General features: G+C 45.0%; 1 protein-coding gene across 2 annotated transcripts in view; it reads right to left on the bottom strand.

Moving 5' to 3' along the window:
- LOC127574472 (potassium voltage-gated channel subfamily S member 2-like) overlaps window positions 1–27,041 on the bottom strand; it is a 65,807-nt gene that overhangs the window by 4,343 nt on the left and 34,423 nt on the right. The window contains exon 2 of one of the 2 annotated variants that reach the window (XM_052023498.1): window positions 3,848–4,032. The gene's annotated coding sequence lies outside the window, so the exon portion shown is untranslated. Of the gene's footprint in view, window positions 1–2,091; window positions 2,099–3,847; window positions 4,033–27,041 lie in introns of those variants that run through there. The other variant, XM_052023499.1, reaches the window with a different exon arrangement.

Genomic DNA, 27,041 nt, shown 5'->3' with positions numbered 1-27,041 from the left:
TGTGGTGTGTGAACGTATGTGTGCTCATGTATAATCGTGCACAGAAACACACCTGGATATGTTTTATATATTTGCATTTGTGTGTGTACATGCAACTATGTGTGTATATGTATGCTTGTGTGTGTGTTTATGTGTGTCTGTGTATGCTTGTGTGTGGTTCTGCTGTGTGTGTGTGTGTGTGCGTGCTTATGCTCTGTGTGTGTGTGTGCTTATGTGTGGTTCTGCTGTGTGTGTGTATGCTTGTGTTCTGTGTGTGTCAGTGTGTGCTCTGTGTGTATGTGCTCTGTATGTGGTTCTGCTGTATGTGTGTGTGTGTGTGTGTGTGTGTGTGTGTGTGTGTGTGTGTGTTTGTGCTATGTGTGTATATATGCTTGTGTGTGCACACACATGTATGTGTGTCTGTGTGTGGTTGTGCTCTGTGTGTGTATGTGCGAGTGTATTCTCCCAGACCTATCCAGGATTGGCATCTGGGAGAAATCTCACTGGGGCATGAAACCGCTTACTTTTTTCCCTTATTCTTTGAATCCTTCCATTTCTTGGTTTTAAGAATATTGAAGATGGTTAAAAAAGGCGGTTTCGATAGCAGTTAAAGATAACTCTGACTGGGCAATTAATTGGCCCCATCCTTGGGCCCCCAATCTTCCTGCTGCTGGAATCATTTCTCCCCACCCATCCTGTCAAAAACTCCAGTTGGACATCTCCACCAGAGGTCGGAACACTCCCTGTTCCTGGGAGGACCCACTCTGAATACATCTGGTACAATAAAGCAACTGTGCCTTGATAAAGATGGAAATGTTTCAATGACCTTGAATGACAGGCAATTAAGGGCTGCTCTTAGTTCAACAGCACAAACCAGATCCCAGATTTCTTCCCAGTGGGACACATGCTGGAGTCACATGTTGTAATTATGTTTCTGGATAATAATGGAAATAATATTGCTGTAAGTGCTGACATTCTGGTGTAAGGCACTATGCACTGTAAATCTCTGACACACTCACCAACTCTGGTATGTACATGTTACATCTGCTTTTTGGTATTTTTACTAAAGAAGAAACCTACAAAGTACCGAACAGACACATAGTCAGGTGCACACACTATCTTGGACAAAGCAAGTCACTTGATTTACACCCCATCCAATGCACTAAACACACACTCCTTCCACTATCCGTGCACAGTAGCTGAGAGTCTACAAAATGCACTGTAGTCACTTGTCTCGGCTTCTCTGACAGCACCTACCAACCCCTGCTATATCATCGCCAAGAAGGACAAGGCTAGCAGATGTCAGAGAACACCACAATCTGCAGCTTCCCCTCCAGGTCACACACGTGGAGATATAGCACCAGACCTTCACTGTCACTGGGTCCAAACCCTGGAACTCCCTCCCCAACAGCACTGTGGGAGCCCCTTCACCACATGACCTGCAGCAGTTCAAGAAGGCAGCTCACCACCACCACCTTCTCAAGGGCAATTAGGGATGGGCAATAAGTGCTGGTCTTGCCAGCAATACTTAGATCCTAAAAAATGAGTCAAAAGTATTAGTTTTTCATGCGTACCTTCATAACTTCTGGTTACTTGCAACTTCCACAAGTTCTGAATCAATTTCTTTGATCCAAAGCCTAGTTCAATATAATGTTTTGTAATCTATTTTTAGCATCAAATTAACCATTAAAGAAATCATTAAGTAAAAAAGGAGCATGTTTTACATCTACCAAACTATCAAGACAATTTATTATATTTTCTCTACTTCCACTGTTTAGTTATTAATTTCATTTTCTAAATAGGCTCCTGACATATTTTACTTTCTGTCAATTACTTGAGGAGAATCCTTTATTTCCGCTTTGAATTGGTGACCTCACTAATGATACAATTATTGAATCTGATGGTTTAAGAGAGATGGACTGAAAATTAGTGCAAACAACATTTATGGAACAGGCAGTTTAATGATTGAATGATCTAATTGATATTAATTCAACTGCCTCACGCTGCTGCAGCAAGTCAGTTCAGAATGTGCAGGTACAATTTCTTCTTTATTTCCTTAATCCATAACATAAGTTTATTGCATTCAAATTTGCAAGGAAGTATGGAGTCTACCAGTCTCTCTTTTGTCTATTGTCTGTTGTCGAGTTTATTGTCACATGCACAAGTCCATGTGTACAATGAAAAACTTACTTGCAGCAGCATCACAGGCACATAGCATCAGATCAGCAGCATTCACAAAGAAAACACAAATTAAACATAAATTATACACAATTTTTACAAGAAAGAACACAATTAGATCTAAAAAACAAAGTCCATTTTAGTGCAAAGTGATCAAAGTGGTCATGGTGTTGCTAAACTGTAGTGATTAGGGTTGTGCCGGTTGGTTCAAGAATTGAATGGTTGAAGGGAAGTAGCTGTTCTTGAACCTGGTGGTGTGGGACTTCAGGCTTCTGTACCTCCTGCCCGATGGTAGCTGTGAGAAGATGGCATAGCCCGGATGGTGGGAATCTTTGATGATGGATGTTGCCTTCTTGAGGCAGCGCCTCCTGTAGATACTACCGATGTCGGGGAGGTATGTGCCTGTGATGTATTGGGCAGAGTCCACTGCTCTCTGCAGCTTCTTACGTCTTTTGAGCTACAACCTTCAGAAGTGTTTCTACATTACTTTTTACCCTGAATGTATGATGTCAGGTAATTCTTGTTAACCACCCTTGTCCCAGTAATTCCACTAATTTTCCCTTGCAGTTCTGCAGTCTTTTACTGTTCACCAAATTCTCAGTTGGGTTTACTCCAGGGACCCTCCAAGGACACTGCCTTCCTCCAATTCTGACCTTCAACACTTTCTTTGTCACCTTACTGGCAGGCGCACCTTCAGTGTCCACAACCCTCTGTTTTCCTCTCTCCTCCTGCTTCAAATTGTATAAAACCAAGTGTTTTTTTCTTTGCTTTGATCCCTAATAACTCTTCCAAGCCAATTCCCTTGATGCTGAGAGGTATTCCTCAAGGCTTAAGGCAGTTGTCCAGGACGACTGGATTTCCTGTCAGACAGAAGGCAATATTTCCTACCGGCTGGGGAGTCGGCAGGGGTGGGGGGTGTGGGAGTCGGGGACGTCAACTAAAGATTAGAGCCCGGCTTTTCAGGAAACCCTTCTCCAAGCAGCGGGCGATGGTAATTTGGAACCCTCATCCGCAATTGGACTGATGGGAATGCTCCGGCAGCCAGCCCAGACTTGATGGGTCAAATACTCTCCTATCTTATAAGAAAATATGAACTATAAAAATGACAATTGATACTGGGTCTGCTGTTAATTTTAAACCTGAGGATCACTTTTGTTACCCCCCGGTATTATAAGGTGGTTAGGGCACGGATCAGCCTCACGGGTTTAAGTAGGGGTTAAGACCCTTCTGCAGTTCCCACGTTCCTTTCTAAGTTTTATCATCTCGGTTCCTTGTGTGGAAGTGAGAATTACTGACAAGAACTGCTGTGGGTTGACTGTAGAGTTGTGCAATGGGGTCTCCCTCTTTAGATAAGAACAGAAGTAAATAGGAGCAGGAGTAGGCCTCTCGGCTCCTCAATCCTGCCCCCACCCCCACCCCCACCGCCATTCAAAATGACCATGGCTGATCAGCTCCAGGTCTCATCTCCTCCTCTGTGTTTCCCATAACCCTCAATTCACCCGGTGATCCAGCCTCCACAACCATCCGGTGGAAAGAATTCCAGAGATTTACCACCCTATGTCAGAGGAAGTTCTTACGAACCTCAGTTTTAAATCACCAACCCCTAAAGCTGTATTTTTATTTGATGCCTTCCTAACATTCTCACTATGGTTTTGCAATTAAAATAAAAGACCATTTCATAAACACTCACAGTAGGCCTTGAAGTAGAACCAGCGTTGCAACTCTTGCTGATGAATGAAGCCACCCCCGTGTGAAAACTCTGACTGCTGTCGATATTTTCTCTGGAATCAGTGCAGTGACTTCAGACAGAAGATCACCGCTGCAGGCAATCTACAGATGGGCATCAAATGCATCCTTGACGGCACAACACAAACCCTGAGAAAGAAAGTTGAAAGATGAAGCTATTACACCTTTGTATAATAAATGCATTTTTACTTTACACCCATCCTGTTGCAGCCTTCACTCTCGATATTGACTTCAACAATTTCAGGTAACTCACTTTTTCTGTGTGTATCAGAACTGGCCATTTCTGTTGTTAAGGTTATCCACCTGTGTGCCTAACCCAGTTTTTCTCTCTCCACAGATACTGTCTGACGTGTGTGGCATTTCCAACATTCTCTCTTTTGTATTAGGTTTTACCACAGCTCTGCACTTCACAGCTTCAACGTCTTCCCTCCCTCCCTCCCTCCCCTTCCTCCCTCCAGCCGCCTTCATTAATCCATTAAGTGGATAACTCTGTAAAGATTTGGAATCACAATCCCTGGCTTTAACCTGTCAGAGACATTCCCTTAGTCCTATCCCTCTCTCCTCATCCTATCAGAGACTTTCCCTTTGTCCTAGCCCTCTCCCCTCACCCTATCAGAGACATTCCTTTAGTCCTATCCCTCTCCCTTCACCCTATCAGAGACATTCCCTTAGTCCTATCCCTCTCCCTTCACCCTATCAGAGACATTCCTTTAGTCCTATCCCTCCCTCCCTCGCCCTCTCTGCGAATTAGAACTAACTTGTTTTTTCACTTTCTTCATTTTGAAGAATGGTCTTTGACCTGAAACATCAACTCTGCTTCTTTCTCCACAGAAGCTGCCTGACCTGCTGAGTGTTTCCAGTACTTTCTGTTTTTATTTCAGATTTCCAGCATCTGCAATTTTTTGATTTTCAACTACAGCTATTAACACTCCTCAGTGCTGATATTTTTGTTCTGAGGCAAGGAATTTCATCTGAAACATTAACGTTTCTCTCTCCGCGGATGCTGCGTTTTTCAGCATTTAGCAATTACGACATTTAAAAGACACTTGGACAGGTACACAGATAGGAAAGGTTTAGAGAGATATGGGCTAAACGCAGGCAAATGGGACCAGCTTAGGTGGGCACCTTGTTGGGCACAGATGTTGGGCTGAAGGGCCTGTTTCCGTGCTGTATAACTCGATGACTCTTCTTGTTCAAATCTTCCTACAATCTCTGTAACCTCCTCTTGACCTACAATCCCCTGGGATCCCTTGCCCTTCTCCAGATGTGACTCCTGCACATCCGTGCCTTCATCCTCATCCCTGAGCTCTGAAATTCCTGGCCATTGGTGATTAGAGAAACAGCCAATCATCTCCATTACACCAGTGCCAAAGGAGGTCACCAGAAGAGGTTACCCACCGGGGAAACCAGTGTGCACCATCACATCTGCACTAAAGGTGGCAGCTTCAGCTCCTGTTTGTTAATGGTAATGCAGCAGCACTGTGGTTCTATTACTGGACTGGTGACCTGGATTAATAGCAAGAGATCTAATCCTAACCTGGTGTGTTAGGAATTAAATACAGGTCTCCCCCAATTAACAAAGAAGTTAAGTTCCTAAAGAATCCTTCTCTATGGAAAAGTCCATCCAGTGGGAAATACAGTGGTCCCTCAACTTCCGTGGAGGATACCGACTGTTGAGGCAGTGAAGAAAGAAGCCTGTCAATGCAAGGACACAGTAGATCAAAAGTAAATCACGCTTGTTTTGACAAGCTGGAATTTACAAGTGGTTCATCCATTGTTGTCAGATGGAAGAGCATAGGAGCTCAAGAGAGTTGTTTCTTCCGTGTTAAACAGCTAGTTTGTTTCATAGACTCCTTCCCATTCACCTGATCGAAAAGACCGTAAAATGTTACTGATTTTCACAGAGCTGTGTTTGGAAGATATGTTGCCCACCCTTATTGCAGTGAACAAAACCTTCATACGATAACAACTTTAATTAAATTCACCTGCACCTCCCTTAATATCATCCACTGCATTCGGTGCTCCACGTGTGGCCTCCTCTACATCGGTGAGACCGAACGCAGACTCGGTGACTGTTTCGCACCTGTCTGTAACCGCGATCTGCATCTCCCCGTTGCCAGTCACTTCAACTCCCCCACCCACACTATCACTGATATGTCGGTCTTCAGCCTCCTCCACTGCCAGGAGAATTCCGAGCGCAAACTGGAGGAACAGCACCTCATTTTCCATCTTGGAACCTTGCAGCCTAACGGCATGAACATTGAATTCTCCCACTTTAGGTCATCCCCACCCACTTTCCCCACAACACCCCCCCCCCCCCCCCCCCCCCCCCACCACCACCACCACCACCACCACCACCACGCTTCTTCTCTTCTTCCCTTTCCTAGCCTCTTTATTTCTACGCTTCTTTCCTTTCTTTACCTTTGACCCGTCCGCCGGGGGATCTGCTCTGCCCTCCTCCCCCGCACCTGCCCGTCACTATCTCTTACCTGCATCAACCTATCACCACCCTGTGCCCACCCTGCCTCCCCTCTTTTGACCACCTCTCACTGCTCTGCTTTTCCCCCCTATATTTTGGGCTTCCCCTTTTTCTATCTTCAGTCCTGAAGAAGGGTCCTGACCCGAAACGTTGACCGCCTGCTTTTCTCCACGGATGCTGCCCGGCCTGCTGAGCTCCTCCAGCATCATCGTGTTTTTCATCCAGATTCCACCATCTGCAGTCCTTTGTTTCTCAAATAAAACTCTTTGTTGTAGCAAAGAAAATCATCAAATGAATTTCGCTAACAGGGAGACCTTAAATAAATCTAGAATAAAAAAGCCAGTTTTGTTAATGGACGCCATGGAATACTGGGAGGTAAAAATCCTTCTGGTCCTGTCGGGAAGAATGTCTCCTCTTACCCTGTCTGGTCTACGTGTAACTCTCAACTCACACCAGTGTGGGTTGACTGTTACCTGTCCTTTGGAAAGGCTCAGCAAAGCAATTAAAGGTAGATAATAAATACTGATGATTTCTACACCCTGTGAATGAAGGTAAAAAACAACAGCCACACTCATAAGTTATTTTAATTTATTAATCTTTCAGGAGCTGAATATCACCTGCAAGGCCACCATTTATTGCCCAACAACTGTTTTTGAACATTTTCATATTGTGTACAGTTTTGGTCACTTTGTTACAGGGACGACGTTATTAAGCTGGAAAGAGTGCAAAGACGATTTACGAGAATGTTGCCGGGTCTCATGAGCCCGAGTTATTGGGAGAGGTTGGGCAGGCTAGGACTCCAGGCTTGGAGCGTAGAAGAATGGGAGGTGATCTTATAGAGGTGTATAAAATCATGAAAGGGATAGATAGGGTGGGAGGGAGAGAGGGAGGGAGGGAGAGAGAGAGAGAGGGAGAGAGAGAGAGAGAGTGAATGTGTGTGTGTGAGATAGGCTGTGTGTGGGAGTGAATGTGTGTGTGAGAGAGACTGTGTGTGAGAGAGAGAGTGAATGTGTGTGTGAGAGACACTGTGCATGTGTGTGTGATGTGTGTGTGTGAGAGGGAGACTGTGTGTATGTGTGTGTGTGTGTGAGAGAGAGAGAATCTGTGTGTGTGTGTGAGAGAGAGAATCTGTGTGTGTGTGTGTGTGTGTGTGTGAGAGAGAGAGAATCTGTGTGTGTGTGTGTGTGTGAGAGAGAGAGAGAGAGAGAGAGAGAGAGAGAGAGAGAGAGAGAGAGAGAGAGAGAGAGAGAGAGAGAGAGGCGGGGAGATGGGGGAGTTGGTGGTTTGGGAAGAAATTTCAGAGCTTTTTGTCCAAGCAGCTGAAGTCTTGGCCAGAGAGATTGGGGTGATCAAGAGATTGGAGTTAGCAGACTGCTGATGCATTGAGCTGGAGGAACTCACAGAGAGCTGAAGGGGCAAAACTGGAATAATAAGAAGTAAAACAGCAAATAAACCAGAAAATGCTGGACAAACTGAGCAGTTCAGCCAGCATCTGTGGAAAGAGAAACAGTTAACACTTCGAGTCTGAAACCCTCCAGGTGAATGTGGAGGAGGGCGATGGTGGAACAGAGAGAATTTCTGTGATAGGGCTGGCTGTTAAGGGGCAGTTTGTTGTGTAATGTGTTGCAGGTGTCTGCAACGTTCAACAGTCTGCTCCACTGGGACATGCCCAGCAGGCCTGAATATACAAATTGGTATTGGTTTATTATTGTCACTTGTACTGAGGTACAGTGAAAAACTTGTCTTACAAACCGATCGTACAGGTCAATTCATGACACAGTGCACTTACACTGGGTTAGTACAGAGTGCATTGATGTAGTACAGGTAAAAACAATAACAGTACAGAGTAAAGTGTCACAGCTACAGAGAAAGTGCAGTGCAATAAGGTGCAAGGTCACAACAAGGTAGATTGTGAGGTCAAGAGTCCATCTCATCGTATAAGGGAACCGTTCAATAGTCTTATCACAGTGGGATAGAAGCTGTCCTTGAGCCTGGTGGTACATGCCCTCAGGCTCCTGTATCTTCTACCCGATAGAAGAGGGGAGAAGAGAGAATGACCCGGGTGGGTGGGGTCTTTGATTATGCTGGCTGCTTCGCCAAGGCAGCGAGAGGTAAAGACAGAGTCCAAGGAGTGGAGGCTGGTGTCTGTGATGCACTGGGCTGTGAACAGAAAATGGCAGCAGAAATGGCTGGTCCTGGTACAGTTAAGACCAAAAATGAAGACTTTGCTTAACCAGAAGCCAGTGTAGGTCGGTGAACATCGGAACAATGAGTGAACGAGACCGGGTCTCAGTTAGGGCACAGAGTTTTGGAAGACCCAAGTTGGCAGAGGGGATGCAAAGACAGACCAGACAGTGTTGGAACAGGCAGGTTCAAGTGTTTGGATGAGGGTTTCAGCCGCAGACGAGCTGTAGCAGCTTGGATTCGGGTGACGTTATATAAGTGGTCTTGGTGATGTGATGCACAAGCCAACTCAGAGGAGCACACAGTTGGTAAGGCTGTGACCCTTCTGTCAGAGAAGACATTCTGTCTAACAGGTCTGAACTGCAAATTGAGTTCCCTATCAGCCTCACCTTAGCGTAGTGGTTAGCATAACACTATTACAGCGCCAGCAACCCGGGTTCAATTCCGGCTGCTGTCTGTAAGGAGTTTGTATGTTCTCCCCGTGTCTGCGTGGGTTTCCTCCGGGTGCTCCGGTTTCCTCCCACATTTCAAAGACATACAAGTTAGGAAGTTGTGGGCATGCTATGTTGGCACTGGATGCGTGGCGACACTTGCGGGCTGCCCCCAGAACACACTACGCAAAAGATGCATTTCACTGTGTGATTCGATGTACATGTGACTAATAAATAAATCTTATCTCATCTCATCTCATCTCATCTATCAGTGCATTAGCCCCTTTCCTTTTCCTCAGCCCACTTTCTACTTGAATACCCCTGGGCCACTTTGCGTAACACCTTGAGATGGGAGTAGGTTCGCCATTCCCCCCACTTGCCCAGGAGGCAAGTTCAACCCAAGTCCCCCATCAGTCATTCCTGTATATTTGTGTCCTTCCGTGCGTCAGAGGACAGGGGAGCTGATTATTCAGAACGATATTGGAGCCTGCTCCTCAATGAGGCCCCCGTGGTTAGGGGCCTCTCATTGTTCTCGTCCCTGAATCCTGGGTTAACAGTGGAAACACACTGTACTGCCCCAGTACCCACTTCAGATCGGCTAAATCGGGACAAACTGAGGATTAAACCCAGAATTTGTTTGGTGTGTTTGATGTAGCTTCAACCCAGCTATTTAATAAACTAGTTACTGACTGCATGCAGGGCATTAACACAGCCGTTCCCTTTCGTTCCCTCCTCCCCTCTCCTTTGCAATTTAACACATTTATTTTCCAACTTTGCCGCTTTTTGATGAAAGGTCAACTATCCAAATCATTGACTTTGTCTTCTGTCTCCACAGATGCTGCCTGACCTGCTGAGTTTTCCCAGGAGTTTCAGCTTTTATTTCACTCTGGAAAGAGAAATCCAATTTGTCCGCGTGCTCTCCTCTCTTCATGCTCCAGATGACATTTCCTTTCCAAATGCAGATCCTTTGGAAAGTTACTATTGCTTCTGCCTTTGAGGCAAAGTATTTCATTTCATAAAATACTGCTGCATTCCCCTCAATTACTCGTCTCTTTAGCCAATCACTTTCCAAAAGTTCCATACCCTTTGGTTATCAAACCTCTTGGTTATCCCCTTTGCACCTTAAAGATACAGGAGAGGTTCACCAGCGTGTGGCCTGGATTAGACAGTATTAGCTACAAGGAAAGGTTGGACAAACTGGTTGGGCCACATTTAGAGTATTGCGTGCAGTTCTGGTCAGCTCACTATAGGAAGGATGTCGAGGCTTTAGAGAGTGCAGAGGGGGTTTACTAGGATGCTGCCTGGATTAGAGGGCATGTGCTATCAGGAGAGGCTGGACAGACCAGGGGTCTTTTCTCTGGAGCGGTGGAGGCTGAGGGGTGATCTGTTGGAAGTGTATAAAATTATGAGGGGAATAGATAGGGTGGATAAGCAATATCTTTTTCCCATTATTGAGCGATCCAATACCAGAGGGCATGTATTTAAGGTGAGAGGGGGTAGGTTCAGAACAGACGTGAGGGGTACATTTTTTACTGAGAGAGTGGTGGATGCCTGGAATGTGTTGCCTGATAGGGTGGTGGAGGCAAATTCATTGGGGGCTTTTAAGAGAGGCTTGGATGGGCACATGAATGAGAGGAAAATAGAGGGATATGGGCATTCTGTAGGTAGCAGGGATTAGCTATAGTGGCACAACATTGTGGGCCGAAGGGCCTGTTCTGTGCTGTACTGATCTATGTTCTATGTTCTATGTTCTAAACTTGGATTGTTTGCTAAGGAGGGTCAGAGGCTGAGTGGAGACCTGCTGGAAGAATATAGATTTATGAGAGGCATAGACAGGGTACAGAGTCCTTTTCCCCAGATGGAAATATCAAATACTAGAGGGCATAGCTTTAAGGTGAGAGACTGAAAGTTTAAAGGAGATTCACAAGGCATGTCTTTTTTACACAGAGTGCGGTGGGTGCCTGGAACACGCTGTCATGAAAAGTGGTGGAAGCAGATACGAAAGCAATGTTTAATGGGCATTTGAACAGGTAGGCAGATGTGCAGTTTAAATTGACATCGTTGTTGGTACGGACATAGTGGGCTGAAGGGCCTGTTCCTGTGCTGTACTGTTCTATGTTCGAAAAGGCACTTCATATTGTTAAGCACCTCTGTTAATTTTCTCCGCCCTAAGAACACCAGCTTCTCCAGACTTTCTATGTAACTGATGTTCCTCAGCCCTGGGACCATTCTGGTGAATCTCCTTTGCACCTTCCCTGATGATCATGTGTCAACACTCCAGCTAAGTCCTGAATTAATCCATCATTAGAAGAGTGGACGCTGAACCATCCCTGAGTAAGGCTGGTGCCTTCTGCACACAGCCACAGCAGAGATCCCACTAAACGTTAACTGAAATTGAGTGGCACAGTGACATGGTTAGCAGAGCCATTGCCTCACAATGCCAGGGACCCAGGTTTGATTCTGACCTCGGGTGCTGCCTGTGTGGAGTCTGCGTGTTCTCCTTGTGACCATGTGGGTTTCCCACGGGTGCTCCAGTTTCCTCTCACATCTTAAAGGCAAGTGGGTTGGTAGGTTAATTGGCCGCTGTAAGTCGCCCCTAGTGGTGGGATCTGAGGGAGCTGACGAGAATAAAACAATGGGACTGGTGCAGGGTTAGTGTAAATGGGTGGTTGGTAGTCAACATGGACAATGGACCAAAGGGCCTGTTTTCATGCTGTATCTTTCCATGACTCTCTGAAATCGCTGCCAAATTCCTGCAAACTGTTCATGGCCATGTTTTTGGAAAGCATTCCTCTCACACAGGGAGAGATATTGGTCTGTGGTCACCAGCTATAAACATCTGGAGGGGGGTTTCACTGCTGGGTGTATCAGCTTCCCCCACATCTGGCTCTGATCACTTCGGTGGGATAGAACATCAGGACAGGCACACAACTGATGATAGATTACTCATTTAGCCCTGGTCTAATTTCTGCCCTGATAACTTCCTTTTAGTTGGGTAACAACTGTATCAGGAAACACAAGATCGACAGAGGCAGCTCCACCAGCAAGGTTATACTTGGAAAACAGCTGCATCAGGGAATGCGACCAATTGACAATGTTTTCGGGTAGGGGCAAGTTTGATTTTCAAATCCCAGAGAAAGCAGAGTCCCAGGAAATGAGGATACAAATCCGTGAACTAAGTTGAGAGTAGCACAGAGACAAAACAACAACATGTACAAGTTGGTCAAGGATTTCCTTCTGACGACTGGGAGAACACATTTAACCATACAGAACATATAATTACACCTTAACTGCAATGTTAATTTCAATATGCATTTTCAATGCCGGTTTGGTGGGAGATATTTATATAATTTTATGTCCGATATTTTTAATTCCCTCACTATGGTTGCCTTCCTGAAAAATTCCTTTGGAGTTGAGTAAACCCTGGCATTTGAGACACAGATTCCATTCCATTGTAATCATTTATCAGCCAGCAAGCTTACACTTAATGGAACTGTAAACATTACAAAATATAAACACATTGTACGGACAAGGCCTCATCACGCGCAGCAGAAACACGTGTGTCCTTTTGTGAGAAACATGCTCCAAACAATCTCCCCAAGAACAACAAAAAATAAGAAGAGAGGTTGCTAATGCTGAAAAGGGAATGATGTTAAACACATTGTCTCAAAAAGTCATGGCAGTAGAAACTTTAAGCAGCTTTCTGACAAACTGGAGAGATCAGGGGTCACTTTAACCTAAACCACATCTTAGGAAAAGACCTGAAGTTGCAGGATGATGGGAAGATGATTCAGTAATTGTCCTGTTAGTCACGAAAATTAGTCTGTTGGGAGTGACTGGCATTGATCTGACAGACAGAATTTTTTGGGATGTAACTCACCTCTGCTCACTGCATCTTTGTGATGTAACTTAATCATTGCGGGCAATTCAACATCCGTCATCCAAGATCCCCACCATCCGGGCCATGCCATCTTCTCGCAGCTACCATCGGGCAGGAGGTACAGAAGCCTGAAGTCCCACACCACCAGGTTCAGGAACAGCTACTTCCCTTCAACCATTCAGTTCTTGACCGACTGGCACAACCCTAATCACGACAGTTTAGCAACACTATGACCACTTTGCACTAAAATAAACTTTGTTTTAATTGTGTTCTTTCTTGCAAAGATTATATTTATGTTTTTCTTGTGAATGCTGCTTATACGATGCTATGTACCTGTGATGCTGCTGCAAGTTAAGTTTTTTGTATGGCAATAAACTCAACTTTGAATTTGAATTCTGGTTGCCCCTTTACAAGAAGGGTGTGGAGGCTTTGGAGAGGATGCAGAAGAGGTTTACCAGGATGCTGCCTGGATTAGAAAGCATGAGCTATAAGGAGAGGTTGGACAAACTTGGGTTGTTCTCTCTGGAGCAGCAGAGGCTGAGGGGAGAGCTGATAGAAGTTTATAAAATTATGAGAGGTATGGGTAGAATAGACAGCAATAATCTTTTTCCCTGGGTAGAAATGTCAAGTACTAGAGGACATGCATTTAAGGTGAGAGGGGGAAAGTTTAAAGGAGATGTGGGGCAAGTTATTTTTTTTACAAAGTGGTAGGTGCCTGGAACAGGCTGCCAGGGGTGGCGGTGGAAGCAGATATGATTGTGGCATTTAAGAGTTTGTTATTTAGACACATGAATATGCAGGAATGGAGAGATATGGATCATGCGCAGGCAGAAGAGATTTAGTTTAATTTGGCATCATGTTCGGCACGGACTCTGTGGGCTGAAGGGCCTGTTCCTCTGCTGTACTGTTCTATGTTCTGAATTTTGCTTGAGAAATTGTCTTTTCTTAAAAAAAAATTGGAAGACATTGCTACAGTTTCTACCATGAGTTTAATTTGTTGAACTTTATAGAAACTCCTGTTAAATAGATTCTGTAGACTGTTTGCTGCTGTGCCCCATTCCAATGAGTGTTTGTTTACAAAGCCAATGAGGTGTCATTATAAAATGGAATGCTGTAAATCCTTTGTTTTCCTTATTTGCGACGTGGACTTCACTGGCAAGAATAGCATTTTTGTCCAGTCCTGATTCATTCCCAAGGGTAGTTAAGAGTCAACCACATCACATGGAATCACATGTGGGCTAACCTGGATTAAGGTGGAAGATGTCCTTCCCTTACTTTACAACAGTCTGGTTATCTCTTAGTCATCACTAATGATATGAGCTTCTACTTAATTGTTTCTAAATTATTTTTAAAAATCTAGAATTCAAATTCTGAACCTGCCAGGGTGGAATTTTAACTCATCACCAGATCAACAGCTCAGACATCTGTGAATCAATCTAGCAGTTTAGCCTCTATGACACTGTACTAGGAACTGGCTGACACGGTGGTGTTAATAACCACCTTGGAGTAATATCATGCTGGGTACAAAACCAATTCGCCCAATCCCATTCAGTTTCTGACCGAGAAGGTTGGATTGAAAGCACCCTGTTCACTTACAGAGTGTGGTAGTGCAGTGGATCAGTCAATGGACTAACAGCCAGAGGTCTGAACCATTGATCAAGGAACAAGAGTTCAAATCCCACCACAGCAGCTGGAGAATTTAAATTCAACTAATTAAATAAATCTGGCTAGTTTACGTAACACTGACATAAAACTCCCAGATTGTTGTAAAAATCCATCTGGGTCATTAAAATGCTTCAGGAAAGAAAACAGAGTCATAGTAACATGGCATAGAAACAGGGCCTTCGGCCCAACTCATCCATGCCGACAATGGTGCCTGCCAAGCTAGTCGCATTTGCCCGTGTTTGGCCTGTATCCCTCTAAACCCCTCCTATCCATGTAATTATCCAAAAGTCTTTTAAATGTTGTTAATGTACCTGCCTCAACTATTTCCTCTGACAGCTCATTTCATACGCACACCAATCTCCGAGTGAAGAAGCTGCTCCTCAGGTCCCTTTTAAAACTTTCACCTCTCACCTTAAATCTATGCTCTGTAGTTTTTAGTTCCCCTTCCCTGGGAAAAAGACTGTGTGTGTTCACCCGATCTATATCTCTCGTGATTTTATACACCTCTATATGGTCACCCCTCAATCTCCTACATTCCTAGCCTGTCCAACATCTTTGCTAAAACTCAGCCACTTTATCTTCTCTGGCCTATGTGTGACTCCAGACCCACCCAGTGGTTGACCCTGCACGGACCTCAGTACAGGGGCAGCTGGAGATGGACACTAGATGCTGGCATTTTCAGTGACTTTCACATTTGTGAAAGATGGGTCATCTAGTGGGTGGTACCTTGTGTGGCCTGCATCCCAAGGAGGTGGCTTTGTGTTGGAGGTGGAGAAACAAAGGACTGCAGATGCTGGAATCTGGATGAAAAACACGATGATGCTGGAGGAACTCAGCAGGCCAGGCAGCATCCGTGGAGAAAAGCAGGTGGTCAACGTTTCGGGTCAGAACCCTTCTTCAGCACTGAAGATAGGAAAAGGGGAAGCCCAATATATAGGGGGGAAAAGCAGAGCAGTGACAGGTGGACAAAAGAGGGGAGGCGGGCTGGGTACAGGGTGGCGATAGGTAGATGCAGGTAAGAGATAGTGATAGGCAGGTGCGGGGGAGGAGGGGAGAGCAGATCCACCGGGGGTTGGGTCAAAGGTAAGGAGGGAAAAAAAGGGGAAGAGAGGCTAGGAAAGGGAAGAAAAGAGGCCTGGTTGGAGGTGGGTGGGAGGGAGGGGTTTGTGGGGATGACTTAAAGTGGGAGAACTAAAGTAGGATGTGGTTTTGTAGGAAGGTGGATGCACTGCTTGTCATCTTCAAAAATTCCATGGATTCTAGATTGTTTCCCACAGATTGGAAGGTGGAAAATGTAACCTCTCTAATTAGGAAAGGAGAGAGTAAGAAAACAGGGAACTATAGACTAGTTAGTCTGACTGCAGAATCAGAATCAGGTTTATTATCACTGACATATGACATGAAATTTGATGTTTTGCAGGCAGCAAAGACATAAAATTTCTATAAATTACAAAAAATAAATAAATAGTGCAAAATGAAGGAATAACGAGGTGGTGTTCATGCGTTCATGGACCGTTCAGGAATCTTATGGAGGAGGGGAAGAAGCTGTTCCTGAAACAGTTGAGTGTGGGTCTTCAGGCTCCTGAACCTCCTCCCGGATGGTAGTAACGAGAAGAGGGCATGTCCCGGGCGGTGAGGTTCCTTAGTGATGGATGCCGCCTTCTTGACGCACCGCCTCTTGAAGATGCGAAAGATACAATGCCAGAATCCATTACAGGGAGCCCCACGTTAAAGCCATTTGGGTTACACAAATTCATCCTCACAGAAATTCAACCTTACAGAATTCACAAATCACTACCCAATAGTTTCAGACACAGAATAGAATTCACTCTCACAGAATTTATGTGAAAAAAAATTAAATCAACCCCAAATTCTTTCCCTCAACTTGTGTTTCTTGACGCCTGCACAGATGGACAGCTTCGCGTCACAGAAAGTCGTAAAGTGAACCGCTTTGTAGGAACGCAACCCATCAGTAACACGGAGGTTGCTTGTATTAAGAAATTATAAACAAGGAACTTAGAAAATAATCAGATTTGGCAGAGTTAATGTAGATTTATAGAAGAGAAGTCATGTTTGACAAATCTGTCAGAACTTTTTGAGGTTTTTCTGAGGTTATTATTTAGCAGAAAAAAATAAGGGAATGTGGAATAATTGGACTGTGTGCGATTACAAAACTAAATGAAAGCAGATGGTATTGGGGTAATATAATGGCAAGTATTGAGGTCAGAACATCAGAATCAGAATCAGGTGTATTATCACTGTTGTGAAATTTGTTGTTTTGCAGCAGCAGTACAGGGCAAAGGCAGAAAAATTACTATAAGTTGTCAAAAGATAAATAAAATAGTGCAAAAGAGGAATAATGAGGTAGTGTTCATGGACCGTTCAGAAATCTGATGGCGGAGGGGAAGAAGCTGTTCCTGAATCGCTGAGTGTGGGTCTTCAGGCTCCTGTACCTCCTCCCCGATGGTAGTAATGAGAAGGGGGCATGTCCCGGATGGTGAGGGTCCTTAATGATGGATGCCGCCTTCTTAAGGCGCCGCCTCTTGAAGATCTCCTCGATGGAGAAATGGATAAAAAAAAGAATGGGAATAATTGGGCAATCTTATCTCATTGCTGGAATCCAGCTGTTCACCATCTATATCACTGATACTGATGAGGGGAACAAGTACAATATATCCAAGTGTGAGTGGCAACATACGATACGATACGATATCTTTATTAGTCACATGTACATCGAAACACACAGTGAAATGCATCTTTTGCGTAGAGTGTTCTGGGGGCAGCCCGCAAGTGTCGCCACGCATCCAGTGCCAACATAGCATGCCCACAACCTCCTAACCCGTACGTCTTTGGAATGTGGGAGGAAACTGGAGCACCCGGAGGAAACCCACGCAGTCATGGGGAGAATGTACAAACTCTTTACAGACAGTGGCCGGAATTGAACCTGGGTCGCTGGCGCTGTAATAGCGTTACACTAACCGCTACACTACTGTGCCTGCCGAGGTCACGAAAAGGATGTAGAGAGATTTCTGGGGGGATATAGACAGACTAAGTGAAAGGGTGAAGACGGAACATAATGTGAAAAGATGTGTGGTCGTCTGCTTTGGTAGAAAAAATAGAAAAGCAGAATGCTTGTAAAATTTTGAGAGCTTGAAAGGTGTTGGTGTTGTGAGGGAGACTTGCAAACAGCTTGCTGAAAGTTAACAGGCAGGTCAGGTGCAGCAGACAAGTAGGAAGGTTCACAGTGTGGGCCTTTACTGTAGGGGATACGGGAGTCCAACAGAGAAGACATTTTATTGCAGTTAAACAGGCCCTGGTGAAACTGCACCTGAAATATTATGTACAGGTCTGGTGACCCTGCCTAGGTTTTGAAAGATATACTTGCAATAAAGGGAGGGCAACTAACATTCAACAGATTGATTCCAGGGATGAGGAGTAGTTTGACCTATGAGGAGAGATTAAGCAATTTGGGCCAATACTTTCCAGAATTTAGATGAATGAGAAGTGATCTCACTGAAACATAATAAATTATTACAGGGCTTGACAGGACTGTTAGAACACAGAACACAGTGTGTTATTATGTGTTATTATGTAGTTATAACGATGAACTACAGTTCCCAGTGGGCAATGCAAGGGGTCACATGGAGGTACAGGAAGTGGCTGTAAAAAGAGAGGGAAAGCGAGCCAGGTTGTGTTGGTTAATAAAATGTTCAGATGTTAAACCCACACGACGTTTGTCTCTTGATGGAGAACAAGCATAACACATAGATCAGTACAGAACAGGAACAGGCCCTTTGGCCCATGATGTCTGTGCCGACCGTAATGTCAAATGAAATTAATCCCATCTGCCTGTTCATAATCCATATCCTTCCATTCCCTTCACGGTAGTGTAGCGGTTAGCGTAACGCTATTACAGCGCCAGCGACTCGGGTTCAATTCCTGCCGCTGTCTGTAAGGAGTTTGTATGTTCTCCCCATGTCTGCGTGGGTTTCCTCCGGGTGCTCCGGTTTCCTCCCACATTCCAAAAAAATGTACGGGTTAGGAAGTTGGGGGCGTGCTATGTTGGCGCCGGAAGCGTGGCGACACTTGCGGGCTGCCCCCAGAACACTATGCAAAATGATGTATTTCACTGTTTCGATATACATGTGACCAATAAAGAAATCTTCTGTGTCTGTCTAAATGCCTCTTAAACGCCACTATCGTATCTGTTTCCACCATCTCCCCTGGCAGCACATTCCAGGCACCCACCACTCTGTGTGTAAAAAAAAGCTTACCCCACTCATCTTCCTTAAACTTTCTCCCTCTCACCTTAAAGCTATGCCCTCTAGTATTTGACATTTCTACCCTGGGAATGAGACTCTGACTGCCTACCCTATCTATGCCTCTCATAATTTTATAAATTCCTATCAGGTCTCTCCTTAGCCTTTGATGCTCCAGAGAAAACAATCCAAGTTTGTCCAACCTCTCCTCATAGCTAATACTCTCCAATCCAGGCAGCATCCTGGCTGGGGTGTCTAGAACCAGGGGTCACAGTCTCAAAATACAGGGTTAACATTCAGGACTGAAATGAGGAGAAATTTCTTCTCCTAGAGGATAGTAAATCTTTGGAATTCTTTACAAGAAGGCTACGGACACTCAGTCGGTGAGTATATTCAGGGCAGAAATTGATAGATTTTTTGATATGAAGGGAATAAAATGGCATGGGATTGGAGAGAGACTGCAAATGAGTGAAGTTCAGAGGGATCTAGTTGTTCGAGAGCACGAGTCACAAAACGTCAGCAGGCAGGTCCAACAAGTAGTTAAGAAGGCAAACAGCATTTTGGCCTTTAATGCAAAGGGGTTGGAGTCTGAGAATAGGGATGTTTGTTACAGTTGGACATGGTGCTGGTGAGGGCCTCATCTGGAACACTGCATACAGCTCAGACTCCATAACCTAAAAAAGGATGTAGTAACATTGCAGGCAGTCCAAAGGAGATTCAACGGCTAATTCCTGGGATGGAAGGGTTGTCCTATCAAGAGATGGGAGACAGTTTGGGTCTGTATTCCCTGGATTTTAGAAGAATGAAAGGTGACCTTATTCAAACATATAAATTGGTAAATCGGTTTATTATTGTCAGTGAAAAAATGTCTTGCATACCGTCCATACAGATCAATTCATTACAACAGTGCATTGAGGTAGTACAAGGTAAAACAATAACAGAGTGCAGAATAATGTGTTACAGTTACAGAGAAAGTGCAGTGCAGGCAGACAATAAGGTGCAAGGTCATAACGAGGTAGATTGTGAGGTCAAGAGTCCATTTTATCGTACTAGGGAACCGTTCAATAGTCTTATAACAGCGGGATAGAAGCTGTCCTTGAGCCTGGTGGTACGTGCTTTCAGGCTTTTGTAACTTCTGCCCGATGGGAGGGGGGAGAAGAAAGAACGTGTGAGGTGGGTGGGGTCTTTGATTATGTTGGCTGCTTTATCGAGGCAGTGAGAAGTGTAGACAGAGTCCACGGAGGGGAGGCCGGTTTCCGTGATGTGCTGGGCTGTGTCCACAACTCTCTACAGTTTCTTGTGGTCTCGGGCAGAGCAATTGCCATTACCAAGCCGTGATGCATCCAGATAGGAAGCTTTCTATGGTGCATCAGTAGAAGTTGGTAAGATCCTAAGGGGGCTTGACAGGGGAGATGTTGAGACTTTTCCACTCATAGGAGAGTCATGAACAATACCACATGGCTACAAAATCAAGGAAGACACAAGAGACTCCAGGTGCTGGAATCTGGAGCAAGATAAAAGGCGCTGGAGGAACTCAGCGGGTCAGGCAGCATCAATGGAGGGAAATGGACAGTCGATGTTTCGGGTTGAGACCCTTCATCTGGGCCGGTTATTTGAAACTGAGCTGCATATGAATTTCTTCTTTCAGAGGGTGGTGAATCTCAGGAAGGCGGTGGGGGATGGATCATTAGATATATTTAAGGTGGAGATAGATAAATATTTGAAAGATTGTGGGCATTGAGGCTGATGTGGAACTGGTACAGAAGAGGCCAGCATAGATCAGCCATGAAAACATTGAATAGCGAGACAGGCTTGAGGGCCAATTTGAGGGGCTGAGTGGCCTACTCCCGCTTCTTTCCCTTATACCCCTTGGGACTGTGATGCACATTGGGGTTTGTGGCTGTACATCAGCACACAGTGAATTGTCCACCTGTTGGGGAGATGGTAACAGAGACCAGGACCATTCCACTCAGTGGAGGATTGCTCTACAGAGTAGGTAACAGGGACCTCTGACCCTCCCTGACAGCTGCTTGCCCCAACTTGTTAGAAGGGAGGTGGGAGAATGGGGAAAAGTCAAGGAAAAAATATCAGAGCTCTGCCCAGGACTACAAGAAACTGCAGAGAGTTGTGGACACAGCCCAGCGCGTCATGGAAACCAGCCTCCCCTCTTTGGACTCTGTCTATACCTCTCGCTGCCTTGGTGAAGCAGCCAGCATAATCAAAGACCCCACCCACCCAGGACATTCTCTCTTCTCTCCTCTTCCATCACGTAGAAGATACAGGAGCCTGAGGGCACGTACCACCAGGCTCAAGGACAGCTTCTATCCCACTGTGATAAGACTATTGAATGGTTCCCTTATACGATGAGATGGACTATGACCTCACGAGCTACCTTGTTGTGACCTTGCACCTTATTGTCTACCTGCACTGCACTTTCCCTGTAGCTGTGACACTTTACTCTGTACTGTTATTGTTTTAACTGTACTGCATCAATGCACTCTGTACTGACTCAATGTAACTGCACTGTGTAATGAATTCATCTGTACGATCAGTATGCAAGACAAGTTTTTCACTGTACCTCAGTACAAGTGACAATAATAAACAAATACCAATACCAATACATTTCTTTAGCACCTTTCATAGATTATTGTCATGTACCCCAGGGTGCAATGAAATTCCATGTTCTCATGAAGCTCCCAGAGTAAACAGTGTACATGGTGTTAATAAATACAATACAGCGATGGGTGCAAATCAGCAGAATGGTGGAAATATTGTAAAACTTGTGTATAATTTGTGTATAATTCATGTTTTTCTTGTGACTGCTGCTTATCTGATGCTATGTGCCTGTGCTGCTGCTGCAAGTAAGTTTTTCATTGCACCTGTGCACACATGGACTTGTGCATTTGACAATAAACTTGACTTCGACTTTGAAATTGTAGGGCAACCTGACAGAGTGCAAAAAGAAATGCTACGGTGATAGTAACAGAATAACCAAGCGAGGTGGTTAAGAGTGCTCTACACTCAAGCACTCTACAACCAATGAAGTGTTTTCAGAAGGGTAATCACATTGCACTGTGAGCTAATTTGCATGCAGAAAACTGTCCATTTTGGGAGGATAAATATTTCAGGAGACTGGTACAGCCACCCTGTTTTTCAATGGAGTGAAATATCTTACATTCACCTGAGACAGTGGACAGAATCTCAGTCTATAGCACTGCCCGCTGGATGGAATATTAGAACATAGAACACTACAGCACAGTACAGGCCCTTCGGCCCACAATGTTGTGCCGACATTTTATCCTGCTCTAATATCTATCTAACCCTTCCCTCCCACATAGCCCCCTATTTTTCTATTATTCATGTGGCTATCTAAGAGTCTCTTAAATGCCCCCCTAATGTATCTGCCCCCACAACCTCTGCAGGCAGTGTGTTCTACACACCCACCACTCTTCGTGTAAAAAAAATTACCCCTGACATCCCCCTTATACCTTCCTCCAATCACCTTAAAATTATGCACCCTCGTGTTAGCCATTGTCACGCTGGGAAAAAGTCTCTGACTGTCCACTCGATCTATGCCTCTTATCATCTTGTACACCTTGTATTGTGTGCACAGTGTCTGAGTGGGACCATTTGATTCCGAGGGAGGCATTCTAGCTGAGCGAGCCACTTCGACACTGCACACATAACTTTATGACACCCACTGCCTACTGTCTTGGGTCAAATTTGTTAATTGATCCTTTACCGTACAATTTGGATGAAGGCATCAAGAGCCAAGATTACTTCACACTAACAATGAAATCACTGCAAGCCCGTGGATTTGTAGTAGTTACACTGATGCATCCACTGCTTGCGAAGCAATCATTTTAAGGCCATCTTGTTCCTCTCCACATGAGTACTGGCATAAATGCTGGCACTGACCCCTTGATAATCTGCAGTGCCATTGCAACACAGCAGTGCAGTCAGTAGAGCTGCTGTCTCACAGCTCCAGAAACCCAGGTTCAATCCTGACCTCGGGTACCGTCCATGTGGAGTTTGCACCTTCTCACTTTGACCATGTGGGTTTTCCCCCAAGTGCTCCACATCCCAAAAGATGTCCCGGTTGGTAGGGCCATTGGCTGCTGTAAGTTGCCCCTTGTGTAGGTGAGTGGCAGAATCTGGAGGAAGTTGAATGTGGGGAGAATAAAATGGGTTAGGGGAGGATTAATTGTTGGTGCAGTCTCAGTGGGCTGAAGATCCCATTCCTCTCCCTGACTCCATCACCTCTCCACACTTTATCTGAGCTTTATTCATGTTCTCTCCCTGATGTTGGCAGGTACTTCAGTCAGAGACTGGCACAGCTGAGCTTCTTTCTCAACATGTCCATGTGCACATTTTCCAATTGGGAGAGGGATTAGGGTTGGGATCTCTGAAGGATCTGTCCCTCCCTAATGTTATCAGCTATACTTCCAGCTCGGTTGAGGTCCCCTCGTGCAATACCAAGCCAGTACCAAGGCTTCTCTCTGATATCTTTACACAGCATCAATTTTGAAGAGTTGGTGCTACTCCAGGCTCTGGTCAGGCTTGAGCACAAAGTCTGATCCGGCACATTCAGTGAAGCACAGAGAGAGTGCTGCACCGTCAAGCATCTTGTCTCCTGGACTAGGTATTAAACCAAGACTTGGTAGCCCTGTTTAAACGAAGAATGGAGGAATTCTCTGTCTCAAGACTGACATCCATACCTCAAGCAACATCAGCAGAAGTTGTCTGGTCATTAGCTCATTGCAGTTTGTGGGAGCTTTCATGAGATAGAGAGGTGTGTGTGTGTGTGTGTGTGTGTGTGTGTGTGTGTGTGTGTGTGTCTGTCTGTCTGTCTGTCTGTCTGTCTAGGTGTGTGTATGTGTGCGCGCAGACGCGCGCATGCCGTGGTGTTGATTGAATTTGCATGTGATACCATGGAGGTTCTGACTGAAACATCTTTGAACATCCACCACAGACTGCTGAACACAGAAATCGAAGACTCACTGAGTGACGGAGGGAGCTATAGCTGTCACCGCGACTCTCCACTGCTACCAATTGCCTGAGGACATCTCACTCTGCCTGGCACTAGTGAAAGCAAATTGTTACTGGCAACAGGACCTCGACACCTGTGCTAACATTGGGCCCTAGGTTTCCTTGGAAACATAGGTTTCCTTGTATGTCCCAGTTTCCTACCCAGGCATCAGTCTAAAGTTGGCATTTTCGGACAAAGCAGAGCTAAACTACACCCACTGGTTAAATATGGGAGACATTGGCTGCTGTGAGAAAGGTATTTGTGTTCTAATTATTTAAATTAATTTCAATATTTTTAATTGATTTTGTGTGTATTTGTTTCAGAGTTAAATGTAAAAAAATAACTTTAAAATTAAAAGAAACATTTTTTAAACAGGTTTTACTGAAGTTGCAGGTAATGGGACAGTCTGGGTGCTAGGGCTTGTCGTTTAGTGACTGCAGCGCACTGCCGGCGCAGAGACAGTCCCCACACTGCACTGGGTCACCCCAAAGTGCTGGGAGCCAACCTCCCAATGGCAGGAACCAACAGCCCAGCCCAGGAGCAGCCATTTCAGAGCAGTGAGAGACCTGCCTCATTCCCCAAAGGTACAGCAAGTAATTGGGAAAGCTAATACAATATTACTCTTTATTGCTATGGGATCTGAATATAAAAGTAGGGAGGTTCTACTTCAGTTATATCGGGATGTGGGGAGAGCACATCAGGAGTACTGTGTACAGTGTTGGTCTCCTTATTAAAGGAAGATGCAGCTTAGATGATTTCTTGATCTCCCAGTCGACCTCGTCGTGGACCCTGCACTTTATTTGTCTACCTGCACTGTACTTTCTCTGTAGCTGCAACACTATATTCTGCATTCTGTTTTCTTTTTACTACCTCGATGTACTTATGTGTGGTGGCACGCAGACAAAAGCTCACTGTATCTCGGTATGTGTGACAATGATAAACCAATACCAACAGAAAAGGTTTACTAGTCATAGAGTAATACAGCACAGAAACAGGCCATTCGGCCCAACTGGTCCATGCTGATCAAGATGCCCATCTAAGTTAGTCCCATTTGCCTGCAATGACTGACACCTGGAATGGGTTTTATTATGAGGAAGTGTTGGACAAGTTAGGCATGTATCTGCTGGAGGTTAGGAAAGGTCTTGCCAGTGTGGATGTGGAGAGGATGCTTCCTCCTCTGGGAGGAGCTAGAACTTGGGTTACCTGCTCAAGACAGGGTTGAGGTGAAGCTTTCTTTTGCCAGGTTGTGAGTCTGTGGAACTCTCTTTCTCAAAGAGCAGTAGAAGCCTTGAGTACTTCTAAAGTAGTGTAGATAGATCCTTGATAAGCCAGGGGGTAATAGGTCACCGAGGGTAGATGGGAATGCTACAATCAAATTAGCTATGATATCATTAAATGTTGAAGCAGGCTCAAGGGCCCAAGTGTGTCTGATTCTGATCTGTGTCTGATTCATGTTTGAATCCCTGTAGAGTGAAACTCCCATTCAGCCTGTGATATTCTAACTAACTCACATTGTGCCTGGCATCCCATCCAACCAGTCTGTGGCTGAACCAGTTCACACATGCATGCATGCACGTCCGCATGTACGCGTGCACACACGCACGCACGCACGCACGCACACACAGAGTATTCAGTGATAACTTTCTCTCTCTCAGGGCTGTCCCCCAGATACATTAATAAGCAGACTCCAGGAAACAGGCACTTTCTTAACACAAACTGATACCTAGAAAAGCTCATCTTCAGGAAACTCAATGACGGTTTGTATCAATATCTAAATCCACTGACATAATCAATTCCTTTCCTTTAATCTCTGCAGGCTGCCAGATGGATTCTTGCTCAGTTATTGGAGCTATTATTTAGAGAACTAAAGTGAACTGATGTGGGCAGGTTTGTTTTAGGACCGCAATAAAATGGGTATCGTCAACAACTGAAGACTGTCCTTCAGTGTTTGAGAGGAAGTCACCAGGCTTCATGTATTGGACAATCAGGCTTTTATAGGTAGTGGAGTGGGGGGGCTTAGGATCAGAATTAAATGGGATCAAGGATGTGCCTCACAGATCAAAGAATAAGAGCATTAGTCCAATTGGAAGACTGAACTTCAGATATTTTACCTTGACATGTTTTTATTTATTTAGTGATGTGGATGTCACTGGCAATGTCACTGGCCATCCCTAATTGACCTTGAACAACCACACTGGTGGGTATGGAGTGACATTAAGTGTAAGGGCAGCAGAATTCCTTCCATAGGGGGCATTAGTGAACAGATGTGCTGTTACAACAATCCAGTAGTACTGAGAAAGCTTTAATTCCAGATTTAGTTAATTATTTGAATTTGAATAACTCTCGTCTCTGGATCAGTGGACCAGACAATGGCTCCAAGTCCAGTTGCTTCCAGCATGTGCAGTCCCTTGTTTGTCCAGTCACTTCACCACCACAGAGACACAGATGCCGGAATGTGGAGCAACACACAATCTGCTGGAGCAACTCAGTAGGTTGAGCGGCATCTGTGGGGGGGAAAGGAATTCCTGATGCAGGGTTTCGACCCGAAATGTTGACAATTCCTTTCCTCCCACAGATGCTGCTCGACCCGCTGAGCTCCTCCAGCAGTTTGTTTGTTACACTTAACCACTACAGTACCTTAACCCATTTTGTACTATGGCTCAAAATGTAGATTGAGGACCATGTTGGTCCCCAAACTAATCTTCTCCATGTGGAATTAAAACAGGAAGAGGCCATACAGCACCTTGAACCTACCCCATCATTCAAAATGTCACGGCCAACCTTCTAGCTGAACCCAACCACTTAGAACATAGAACAGTACAGCACTGGACAGGCCATTCGGCCCAAGATGTTGTGCCGATTTTGATGCCAATTTATACTAAATGTTCTCCTCCTGTGTATCATCCACATCCCTCCATTCCCTTCATATTCATGTGTCTATTTAAAAGCTTCTTAAGCTCCACCAAACTGCCTGCTCCCACCACTACCGCTGGTAACCCATTCCAGGCACCTAGCCCTCTCTGCGTAAAAAACTTGCCCCTCACGTCCCCTTTAGACTTCCCCCCCTCCAACCGTAAAAGCATGTCCTCTGCTGTTTGACATTTTTACCCTGGGGAAAAGATTCTGACTGTCTACCCTATCTATGCCTCTCATAATTTTAAAAACCTCTATCAGCTCTGCCATTACGGACACGATGGGCCAAATGGCCTTT

Source organism: Pristis pectinata, chromosome 9 (genome assembly GCF_009764475.1).
Source record: "Pristis pectinata isolate sPriPec2 chromosome 9, sPriPec2.1.pri, whole genome shotgun sequence".
Lineage (NCBI taxonomy): Eukaryota > Metazoa > Chordata > Chondrichthyes > Rhinopristiformes > Pristidae > Pristis > Pristis pectinata.
Note: the sequence above shows the minus strand (reverse complement) of the source record. Positions and strands in the feature narration are given on the sequence as shown.